The sequence below is a fragment of the Chlorocebus sabaeus genome, chromosome 10 (assembly GCF_047675955.1).
Source record: "Chlorocebus sabaeus isolate Y175 chromosome 10, mChlSab1.0.hap1, whole genome shotgun sequence".
In the NCBI taxonomy this organism is placed as follows: domain Eukaryota; kingdom Metazoa; phylum Chordata; class Mammalia; order Primates; family Cercopithecidae; genus Chlorocebus; species Chlorocebus sabaeus.
Genome location: NC_132913.1, coordinates 127,095,866 through 127,107,639, shown reverse-complemented (window position 1 = coordinate 127,107,639; position 11,774 = coordinate 127,095,866). Strand labels below are relative to the sequence as shown.

The window sequence follows — 11,774 nt, the reverse complement described above, 5'->3', positions numbered from 1 at the left end:
CCACCTCGGCCTCCCAAAGTGCTGGGATTCAGGCATGAGCCACCACTCCCAGCTTTCTTATTAGCCTTTTGTATTTGCCCTATGGGGCATCTGAAGCTCTTAATGAGAAAACCAAAGTATTTAGTTTGAAAATGCAGTTTTACATGCATAAAATAATTTAATTAACTATGTTTATAAATGAAGTTGAGAATTTGAATTGTTCAACTTGAATTAATATAATAATAGTTAACTTCTTAAACATGATTACATTTTATATAACACTTACTACATTTATAGACAGGATAATGTTTTTAAAAAGGCAGGTTTCTAGATACATAACTTGATTATATCAAAGGTTCGTGGAAGTATATGACCGTAAATGGGTTTTCCTTTGGCAGGAATCGTGCTGCAGGCATCAGAAACGCAGTGAGGGGCTAAATGTTTTACTCTCCGGGACTCACAACCAGGTGCTTTGATTACACTTGTGAAAATAAGTGATTAAAAACAAACAAACAAAACCAATAAATACCTAACATGAACATCCTCCTTTCTTACTTAGAATTCCCCTGAGATTCCCCACAGGCTGCAGGGAAGGACTGAAGCCACGTGGCCCCATGACACAGGCTCCGGCCGACTTCTGAGCCCGTCTCTGCGTTCTCCATGATTCGACAATGCCAGCTAATTCGTGGGTTCCTGGACACTCCATGCCATTTCCTCTGCCTGAGCGTCTCCAACCACCGGTCTGCTTGTTAAGTTGCCCCTCCAAATCCAGCCTGAAGTCACCTCCTCCAGGAAGGCTTCTGGGACCCTCTTACATGTGACAGCCCACCCCTCCTTCATCCCTGCCTGGCTTCCTGCAGACTTGAGTTTTTGATTCTTTGCCTGCTTCTGTGGGGGATTCTGAGGAGACAGGGTGTGCACTGGCACTGGCTGGGAGGAGCTGGTATGGGGTTTTGATTCTTCCCAAGGTGGCACTGCCTTGGCAGAGCCCTACAGTGAGGTCATGAGCCGCACACGCCTGCCGCTTCCGGGGCAGATTGGGTCTCCAGGAAGGGCCAGCAGCAGGGATACTGACCAGGGAGGGGCTGGAGGGGACTGCCCCCACAGCTGTGATGTTACCCTGAGAGGGTGGGTCAGCTGTGGGGCTGGGGAGATGTTCGGGCAGCAGGGGGGCAGCAGGGACAGTGCTTGCCCCTGGAGGGCTCTGAGCAGGTTGGGGGGCCCCCTCCGCGGCTCTGAGTGAATGAAGCAGGGGAAACTAGCAGGGTGCCATCCCCACAACCTGCAGCCACAGAAAGGCTCTGAGAAGGCCCGAGCGTGAAACAATTTACCTGCCCAGAATCTGGAGAATCCCACCGGCAGAAGACAAAAGGGAAGACAGACGTCCACAAGAATGTCCTGCTCGGAAGGGACAGTTACAGTGTTCCCTGACACTTTTAGGAATTTACCTCTCTTTATAATTTACTTTGAAGCCAGAGGAACCTTTCTCAGCCTGAGACTCGTCCCCCAGGTTCCCACCATGGTTCATGTGGAAATGCACACGGTGTCTCCCAGGACTGGCGGCTGGCGATGTAGGCAGAGTCCCTCCACGAGATGCCTGGGCAGGGGCCACCCATGGAGCCCATCGGGGTCAATGACCTGATGAAGCAGCCACAGGCTCCAAGTCGGTGGCATAGGTGGGAATCGGCACTACCACTTAGAGCATATGTGGAACCAAGGAGGGCAACGGAAAATCTCCTGGGAGATGGATGCAGCGGGCGGAACCCCGAGAACAGGATGCACCCAGCAACCAGCCTTCTCCTGGCCCCACTGTTGCAAGGGGCTTGGGCCACGGCTCCCAGGAGGCACCACCCTCCGGGATACAGTGACAGTTATCAGGACGTCCCCTGAGCCCAGGCTCCGAGCCCACTGTACAGCAGCTTCCAGTGTACAGAAGGATGGGAGCCTGACCTTGGCCTCTGTCAAGACATCTCCAAAGTGGGTGTCGAACCTTTGCCATGACACGCAGGACACAGTCAGGACAAACCTCTGGCCTCGCAATGTGGGGGGCATAATCCGCTCACTCTGGACCCCGAGTCAGGGACGCCTTTCTCTGGAGACTTCAGCACCCCATTCTCCAACAGACTTCCCTGTCGTGAGGGCAGGGACTCTGGAAACCCATCAGAGGTGGCCAGGGCCTTGGGTGGCCTGCCTGATGACCTGCCATGCATGCCTCAGAGCTGCCAGCTTCAGCCACCAGCTTTGTGACCCAGGCCCTCAGGTACCTGGGAGTCCCAGCTCTGTGTTCTCCAGGCATTGGTGGTGTGGAAGTTTCATTCTCAGAGATCACACAGAGACTCGCTCATGGGCACACACACTTGTACACACAGACCCATGGCTCCCTCTAGGCTTCAAGGGCTGGCCCTGAGCAGTCCAGCAGCCCAGCAAGGGGTCGGCAGCGTCTGAGGGGAGAGAGCGTCACTGTGACACCCGTGTGGTTTCATCAGAGAGACTCCGTGGATGTGAAGGGCTCACGGCACCGTCCTGGTTTCCACTCCTGGTTTTCATCGGTGCTGTTGTCTGGACAGTGGAGGACGGTCCCGCTCGTCAGTCCGTGCCCGGCCGTGGGGTCTGCCACTCTCTGGGACGGTCCTGCTCGTCAGTCCGTGCCTGGCCCTGGGGTCTGCCACTCTCTGGAATGTGCTGATTGGGTCTCCAGAGCAGCCCACCTGTGGCTGAGCGACTCTGCAAGACCCTGCAGACACCTGCCTGGCGGCTCTCCCACCATCCAGACACGTGCCTTCCGTCAACCTGGTCTCCACGCTTGTCTCGTCTCCCTGCTGACCGTTCCCCTCAGATGCCCTGGTCTCACCACCACTTTCTCAACGAACCCACTGCAGAACTCCACAGTCGTGGAAGCTGGAGGTGGACCCGACGTGAAGGCCCCCGTTCGCCCATCTGGGCACATCAGCAGGTCCAGGGGAAGGTGCGGGGTGCCCAGGCAAGGGCCCCTCGGACTGACCTGTTGGGGTGGGACCTTCAGGGCCTCTTCCGTAGTCATGCTGGTCAACTTGGAAAGATCTAGGAAAAACTCAGCTGTCAACCTACTATGACCAAAATGGCTACCAAACATACTAACTCCTCCATGCCCAAGAGGGTAAGAGGCCCTCACACATACAGCTGGGGAGAATTAAATTACTGTGGCATGATTTCCAGAAGACAATTCTAAGGAAAAATTCAGAGGCTTGAACATGACCAAACTGTCCAACTTCAGGAAAGAATCTGAAATGCAAACTAAAATAGATTTCACATTGTTTTTATTTAAAAATTATTTCCAAATCTCGAGAACCTGTGGGATGGGGGGGGGGGGGACACCAAAATGTATTTTAAAAGATACCACCATAGGATTCCTAATAGTGAAAAACTGAAAATAATTAGATGATCCCTTTATTTAGGGAATTGTTGAGTAAGTAATCCATTCATAACAAGAACTCACAAACCCATTTTAAACAATCATGGAGGGAGGATTTTAGTGACATGAGGGTAAAAAAACCTATTCCGTTAAGAAGAAGAAAGTAAAAAGCATGATCCAAATACATTTGCATCACAAACTCAACTGTGAAAGGAAAGACCCCACTTACGCTGTGGGAATGTGCAGGAAGGACGGAGATCAAAGGTTAATGGGGCTTCCTGCTTGGATGTGGGGTGGAGGGGAGGGCGCATCATGAGTGATATTTTCCAGCTTCTTCTACATTGCCTATACTTTCCAAACTTTCTACAAAAAGTATACATTAATTTTATAATCCGCAAAACTAAAATGTGAGAAATGTTAACTAATGTTGCCTTGATTTTAAAACAGCCAATAGCCCTAGTTACAATTTCTTGTGTATGTTTCTATTACAATAGTCACCCTACTCATGGTATTTCACGAGAAGCAAAAACTATGTAGAGCTGCTCCTCTTCACAGCTCCAGTAACCATAAAGAAAAAAGAGCGAAAAGCACCATTCAGAGCTTTCTGCAGACTAGTGATAAAAGCTGGCCCAGAAGAAACTCAGAATATTTTCTCCTTGGTGATCAAGCCAATAAATGGAGAGCTGAGAACGTTCACTCCGGAGAAAATGCCGCAGGCTGCCTTCCCTCTCCAGGACCAGGGCCAGGGCGAGACCACCGAATTCACCACTCTACTGTGAATGCACCACCCAAAGCCGCTCACCTGGCTCCCTGCTCCCCGCCTTATCCACCCCTCACTCAGAACCAGCCCCCATCTCACCCCACCCCTCCCTCACAACCAGCCCCCGCCTCACCCCACCCCTCACTCAGAACCAGCCCCCGCCTCACCCCACCCCTCACTCACAACCAGCCCCCATCTCACCCCACCCCTCCCTCACAACCAGCCCCCGCCTCACCCCACCCCTCCCTCACAACCAGCCCCGCCTCACCCCACCCCTCCCTCACAACCAGCCCCCGCCTCACCCCACCCCTCACTCACAACCAGCCCCCGCCTCACCCCACCCCTCACTCAGACCCAGTCCCATCTCACCCCACCCCACCCTCACAACCAGCCCCCGCCTCACCCCACCCCTCCCTCACAACCAGCCCCCGCCTCACCCCACCCCTCACTCACAACCAGCCCCCGCCTCACCCTACCCCTCACTCACAACCAGCCCCCGCCTCACCCCACCCCTCACTCACAACCAGCCCCCTCCTCACCCCACCCCTCACTCACAACCAGCCCCCGCCTCACCCCACCCCTCACTCACAACCAGCCCCCGCCTCACCCCACACCTCACTCACAACCAGCCCCCGCCTCACCCCACCCCTCACTCACAACCAGCCCCCGCCTCACCCCACACCTCACTCACAACCAGCCCCCGCCTCACCCCACACCTCACTCACAACCAGCCCCGCCTCACCCCACCCCTCCCTCACAACCAGCCCCCGCCTCACCCCACCCCTCACTCAGAACCAGCCCCCATCTCACCCCACCCCTCCCTCACAACCAGCCCCCGCCTCACCCCACCCCTCCCTCACAACCAGCCCACGCCTCACCCCACCCCTCACTCACAACCAGCCCCCGCCTCACCCCACCCCTCACTCACAACCAACCCCCGCCTCACCCCACCCCTCACTCACAACCAACCCCCGCCTCACCCCACCCCTCACTCACAACCAACCCCCGCCTCACCCCACCCCTCACTCACAACCAGCCCCCGCCTCACCCCACCCCTCACTCACAACCAACCCCCGCCTCACCCCACCCCTCACTCACAACCAGCCCCCGCCTCACCCCACCCCTCACTCACAACCAGCCCCCGCCTCACCCCACCCCTCACTCACAACCAGCCCAAACTTCCTCAGCATCATCGCAGAGCCCAGCGAGCTCCTTTCCCGGGTGGCTGGGAGGCGGGAGACTCTGCAGTGTCGTCCGTGAGGAGCTGCCTACAGATCTTGGGGAGGAGTTCAGAAATGTCCCCCACCAAGGAGGAGGCTGATGACATGGCCGAGGAGCAGATGAGAGCCGGCGGGATGTCCTGTGAAGGGGCAGCAGGTACCAAATCCCTATGAATGGGAACCAAACCTCTCCTAAATCCAACTTGGAGCCAGAGCTCCTTGACTTCACCCAGATGGGCCAAGTGTGCCGGAGACTAGAAGGAATCCATAGCATGGGGAAGCCGTTGTTGTCCGATCCATTCACCGAGTCAGTGATGCTGGCAGGCGGCAATGGCTGGGCGACTGCATCAAAGACGGGCCAGTGAGGGGTAGTCGGCACCCTCTAGTCCTATCCCGGAGGTGCCACCCAGCAGGCACAAACGCCCTGGACCCCAGCAAGGTGAAGGTGAAGGTGCCAGTGCAGAGGGCAGGCCCAGCAGACGTTTCCCACAATGTGGGTTATGCTAGGTCCAAAGTGGGCGCTTCTAAGTGCCTGGTGTCCAGGGAACAGAGGAGGGAGTGCCTGGAGCTAAGACACAGACTTGCCCTGCGGAGGCCTGGGCGGTGAACCGGCACTTGACTCCAGAACCTCAGGGCCTCAGGCCGTGTTCCACGAGGCACCCTTTCCTCTCTGCATGGGTACTTCCGATGGCTTCTGTGGCTTTCTTTTCTTTTCCTTTCTTTTAGTTTACTTCCTAGGCATTGCACAGGTAGTTATTTTACATTGTGTGTCTGATGATGCTGATTTCTTAAGTGCTGGAGGGCACATATCTACTGGATTCTGTGCTTTTTCTTTTCGTTTATACAGACTCCAACTCAGTTTAGGTGATTTCTTTGCGTGCTTTCTGGTTTGTGATTATGAGTTCAGCTTTGGCTGAAGTGAGTCTGCAGGAAACCAGAGGCCGTAAGTCACATGTCCACCTCTCAAAGAGGCTTCCCACCGGGCTCTCCCGGGGCCTCAGGCACTGCCCACACTGTAGTCCTCTCTGAGTCCTGGTTTGACACTGGAACTGCAGGCCTAAAACTTCATTTCTTACGCCCAGGGCTCCTGCAGTGTTTCCACAGGGCAGCCACAGTTTTCTTACTTACCTTTCTCGTCTCAACTCACGTTTGTTTTCTCTTTTCTTTAGACATTCACTCACTTTATTGCAACTCCAGCAATGTTTGATAAGTGTTTTTCATTGTTCATCCAGGACTTAGTTGTATTGTAACAGATCAGGACCCTCCAGTGCAGAGGGGAAGCCCTCCACCCCTCATAGAGAGGCCTTGATTCCTTATCTGTGCCGTTTAGAACCTTCCACCCTCCTGTGGAGGAAGCCGCTTTTTAGATCTCTAAAATCCACAGATTCAGACTCTGGTTGGAGCGTCTGCAATTAACAAGTCCAGAACAAACTTGGGAGTTGCCCTCTGGGCATTATCCAGAGCTCGGAGACAAAGCACAGGCGTTGAAGTCCCCCCGTGCACAGCCCTCCCAGGCTGGAGTGTGGAAAGCTGCACGGGGCAGCCCGTCTGCTCTGCCTCCTGTCCTGACACGGTCATCTGTGTCCTGCACTTTCCTGGTTCTCTAAGGCACAAAAGAGCAGCTGCCTCGGGGTGAAACCTCTGCCCACAGACCTAAAGGAAGAACTTCAGTAAAAGCAGCAAATAGGCCTGTCTCCACTGATATGGTTTGGCCAAATCTCACCTTGAATTGTAAAAATCCCAGGTGTCCAGGGTGGAGCCAGGTGGAGATAACTGAATCATGGGGGCAGTTTCCCCCATACTGTTCTCGTGGTAGTGAGTAAGTCTCTTGAGATCTGATGATTTTATAAAGGGGAGTTCCCCTATACAACCTCTCTTGCCTGCCGCCGTGTAAGATGTGACACTGCTCCTCATTCACTTTCTGCCATGATTGTGAGGCCTCCCCAGCCATGTGGTACTGTGAGTCCATTAAACCTCTTTCCTTTATAAACTACCCAGTCTCGGGTAAGTCTTCATTAGCAGTGTGAAAACAGGCTGATATACATCCTCCTAAGGTTTAAAAGGCCTGTACCGCAGAGCCTTCATCCTCTTTAACCAAACGCTAGCCTTAGCCACACCTGCCTCTGAAAAAAGGACTCAGCACTGCTGGGCTCCATCTGGCTGCAGGGGCCCTGATGGGGTGGCCGCTGGAGCAAGGTCACCAGGACAGGCACACGTCAGGGCTTCCTTAAGGCCCAGCCTGGCCCCTTGTCCCTCTGCAGAGGCCAACACATCTTCGGTCAGTGCCTGCTACACACTTCCTGCTTCCCTGGAACACCCCTCGCCTGTAGGTGAAGCCTTGGTCAGCAAGGTCAAGGTCAGGCATGGCGTGGCCTGAGCTCAAGGTCTCATGCCCAGGCCACAGGGGTCCAAGCCTCACCCAAGAGAAACATTAATGACCTCAAGGTCAAGCGTGCTGTTTGGAATCTAAGCCGAAAGGCCCAAAGCCACACATCCTGCCCAATGAAGCCCTCTCACTGTGTCCTGCCCTCCTCACCCCATCGCCTTCTCTTATTTCTCAAAGTTCCTCACTCCGGGAACTGAGGGTCTTTGAGAGGGCTTAATACTAACAGCACCTCTTCCCCACGCAGGTTCAGAACCAGTTGGACACGAGATAAAGAATAAAAGACACAGAACTCAAATTATTACTTATGCCTAGTGAATGCCAAGGTGAAAGTCTTAGCTTAGTGCGGGGGCCAACAACCTTGTTGATGGAAGCCAGAGTAAGAGCCTGCTCCTCAGGGGTGCACGGCTGGACCAGGGCAGACATCCTAGCACCAGCGCACCCGGCGGGGAAGGAGCTCACAAGGGCACAGCGTCTCTGCAATCAGACAGCAACCAAGAGAAGCAGGTGCAACGGTGGGTTCAGTGAAGCAGACGCCCTCGCAATGTGGGTGGGCCTCATCCAACCCACTGAAGACCTGAGTAGAACACAAAGGTGGAGAGAGAGCCCTCCCTCTGCCTGCCCGCTGGAGCTGGGACACTGACCTTCTCCTGCTGTCAGGCTGGAACTGTGCTGTCGTCGGCGTGTCTGGTTCTTGGGCCTCCAGGCTCTGGCTAGGGCGGCAGCACAGGCTCTCCTGCCTTTCCAGCTTGCAGACGACAGGGCGTTGGACCCCCTCATCCTCCGTAATCATGCGAGCCCGTTCCATTTCTTATAGCAATGCATCTCTAACTCCATTTCTCTGGAGAACCTTGACTAATACGGGAGAGAGAGAGGAGGGTCTGGGTCTTACAAGGCCCTGGCTCCCAGCAGCATACAGCCCCCGTCAGTGACGGCATAGCTCAAGGCCAGGGGTACTTAGGGAAAATCTCAATTTCTGGAAATCTGAGGGATCAGAGATTTACCTCATTTTCTACCAACAGCTGCACCATGAAATAAACATTTCGTTTCTGCAAACGGGAACTCTGGATTCCAAGGCCACATCCACCCGTCCCTTGGCGGGTTGCTCGTGTGTCTGGCTGGGCGGTGACAGGGGGGATCTCACAAGGCCTCAGAGTCCAGGCTCCCAGCTCTGCTCCTCCTACCCTTCATAGTCCGGGTGCCTGTGCTGGGATTTCAGGGCCTTTCTCCTACCTCTGAGATCCTTTGCCACTTTTCCAAGGAGATGGAAGTCTGGCGTGAAGTGAGCCATGTCTCCATGGAGCACACTTTATAGATGGAAACTTCTTTCTCCAGTGAAGACTCTGAGATGGCCCAGGAGGAGAGCATCAAGACCCTCAAGGAGAAATAGGCAGAATCTGTCTGTGTAGGTTGCAGCCTCGGTCCAGGGACCTGAGAGAGCCTAGTGGCCCTTGGAGGCGTCACCTGGAGGTTTTCACGTAAGTTAATGTGACTGGATGGGGGCGTGGCCCCTGGTCACCACCCAGCACAGGTGACACAGCCAGCGTGGAGGCATTGGCTGCCTCTCTCCACGTCCCTTCAGGCCCATGTCACAGCTGCACTGGGGAAACTGAGGCAGCTTGGCAGCCTCCATGATGCTAGTGGAGCTGGAGGAGGCCCAACTCTTCCAGAGAACGCCTTGCAGAGCACAGGGCGTGTGTAGCATCTGGGCGGCACCTGGCTCTTTCCCTGCTCCCCCGGGACCTCCAGTGAGCTCTCTTCCTGCCTGCGTTGCCATCTCAGTGCTCACAGCTCCCAGTGACGGTGGGAGTGGTCCCTATGCCTGTGAAGTGTTGACGGGAGGAGAAAAACGTCTGTGTTTGGCATAGCGTAAAAAATCTCATTTTACAGTAGAAAAATCTATCCCATGATGCAGATGCAACAAATATATAAAACCCGCTTCCTGCTGCAGCTCCAAGGAGGACAATCTGGAGCTCTCTCAGGCGACCTTCCAGGAATCCCTTCCTCATCCTTAGAAAAGAATCTTTCCTGTTGCTTCCCCAGTCTCTACACCCAAACACCAGTCTTAGTGGCCCAATGAAGATCTTTCAGTATACCTACATAGCTATTAGCAAAACTTTATTCAAACAAGATGTTCAGTGGATAATCAGACCTCCTCACCTTATATGCATGAGGACCAGAGTGTACATAGAATGGTGGATTTCCAACCCCTGCAGTACCAAAGCCAAGCAGGGGACAAAGGGCAACATGAGGTAAGGCAGGTGGCTGCACCTTGGACTTGGAGGTCAGAGATCTAGGATTCGGAGTGGACACACTGGGTAGGGCTGGCTCCCTTTGAGAAATGCGGCTCTGGCCGTTCTTGAGTTTGTATTTTCCTTCACCAACTTTCCCTGAAGCATGGAGACACCGAGCTCACCCTTCCCTGCCTGTGATCACGAGAGACAAGGGGCAGGACAATTGCTAATTGATCATTCTGATCCATTTGTATCGAGTGTGATTACCCCATAGCAGATGCCGTCAGTGCTCTGCCCAGAGCCCCCTGTGAGGGGTTCCAACTCTTCCAGAGAACGCCTTGCAGAGCACAGGACTCTGAGACTCTGAGCCCCTTCCCCAACTTCTGTGTGCTTTTGCTGAGAATACCCCACACCACGGACCTTGGGCCACCAGAGCTACTTTTCCCAGCTGAAGCACCTGCGAGTTCATGTGCCTCCAGGGCAGCTCATGGCCACTGGGTGAGTGACCTGGGGAAACGGGGCAGAAGGTATTTTCAAAAATAACCACAGCAGTATTTTTGATGCCACCTGTTTTTTCAGTAACTTTCTGTACTCCCCACACCAAGGGGTGGAATCCATGTCCCCTCCCTTTAAGCTTGGGGCAGCCATTGTGACTATCTCAGTGTAGAACAGGCTGGAAATGACTGTGTGTAATTAGGAAGGCTGGGGCATAAAAGGTCATGTGGCTTCCACTCATAGCTCTTCTGCGGGAGGCTCGGCACGGGAACCTGGCCGCCATGTTGGGAGGAAGCCCAAGCTGCACGGAGAGTGATGCAGATTCCCCAGTGAAGCTCCAGAGAAGGCCTTGGCTAGCAGCTGGGATCAAACCCCAGACCTGTGAGTGACTGGGTCTCCAGCCATCCTGGCTCCTAGCCTCCACGTCACCCTGACTGAGTGCAACAGAGGTGAGCTGCCCTCTTCAAGCTCTGCCCAAACTTCAGGTTCACGAGCAAAACCAAGCTGCCTCTGTTTCCAGCCACTGAGGTCTGGCATGGTTTGTCATGCAGCAATAGAATCGGGGCACAGGGGTGGCAGGCAGCCCAGTTCCCCTACCTCCTGTGGACGCCAAGTCCCCTGTGCTAAGATAAACTGAGAACCTCCCCAACCCAGAGCAGGCTTCCAGTCGCCTCTAGTGAGTTGAAAGTCAGATTTTTGCTTTATCATTCCAGGACAGACAAAACCAGAGAAAGTGGAGGCGATTTGCTTCTCCCATACAACGTGGTGCTGGTGCCAGAGAGAGCAGCAGCAGCAGGACACAGAGATGTGGGCTGCTGGACGCGCCGGCGTGGCTCTGGCTGAGCGTCCTTGCAGCGTGGGGCCACCCTGCCCACTATGGGGCACACCGTCCTCTCGGAGCAACCCTCTGGGATGCAGGGGCTCTGTATTGGTTGCTCAGTGGCCCCAGTTAACACTGTGACATTCAACAATTGCATGGTGTGGCAGATGCCACAGCCCTTCCATGGACATTTGCACAGCTCACCGTCACCCACCTAAAGGTGTCGTCAGCCTATGTTGTGTGACAATGGACTCCAAGAGCTTGGGTGATCGGCCCCAGGTCATTACTGGGCTGGGACCCTGTCCACCTCACTCTCCTGGGCACTTAGAGCTTTGCCATCTGCATCCAGACGCTTCAGCCACATCAGGGTCCTTGTCCCGCCCAGAGCCTTGCTGTCCCACCACTGCCCCTCTAATGTGGAAGCAAGGGGGCCTCACCTGCTTAGGATTTTTGCTCTTCTATTGGGTTTCCGAAAGGGTCCCTGGCTCTTCG

The 11,774-nt window shown here is 54.5% G+C and overlaps 1 long non-coding RNA gene across 1 annotated transcript; it reads right to left on the bottom strand.

Moving 5' to 3' along the window:
- Nucleotides 1-3,148: 3,148 nt before the first annotated feature.
- LINC02991 (long intergenic non-protein coding RNA 2991) lies at nucleotides 3,149-8,541 on the bottom strand. The gene is made up of 2 exons (XR_012094404.1): nucleotides 8,022-8,541; nucleotides 3,149-3,240 (listed from the first exon to the last, which is right to left on the bottom strand). It is a non-coding gene; the product is annotated as a long intergenic non-protein coding RNA 2991 (long non-coding RNA).
- Between the last annotated feature and the right edge of the window lie 3,233 nt (nucleotides 8,542-11,774).